The following is a 233-nucleotide window of genomic DNA, read 5'->3' as shown; positions in this document are numbered from 1 at the left end:
CTCTCCCCTCCTCCCCCCACTACCCTCCTCCCCCCACTACCCTCCCCCTCTTCCTTCCCTCTCTCCCCCTCCCCTCCTCCCCCTTCCCTCTCCCCCGCCCCCATTTTGAGGCCCGCCATAAGACCGGATGATCCCCGCCCATTTGTATTGCTTCCCCGGCCGCCTCCTCCGCCCCTGCCACCTTAGCCTGGTCTCGCCGGGGTCGCTATGTCAAAACACGAGTCCCCCCCCCC

Source organism: Penaeus monodon, chromosome 33, assembly GCF_015228065.2.
Source record: "Penaeus monodon isolate SGIC_2016 chromosome 33, NSTDA_Pmon_1, whole genome shotgun sequence".
Taxonomy (NCBI): Eukaryota; Metazoa; Arthropoda; class Malacostraca; order Decapoda; family Penaeidae; genus Penaeus; species Penaeus monodon.
This window is presented reverse-complemented; position numbering follows the sequence as displayed.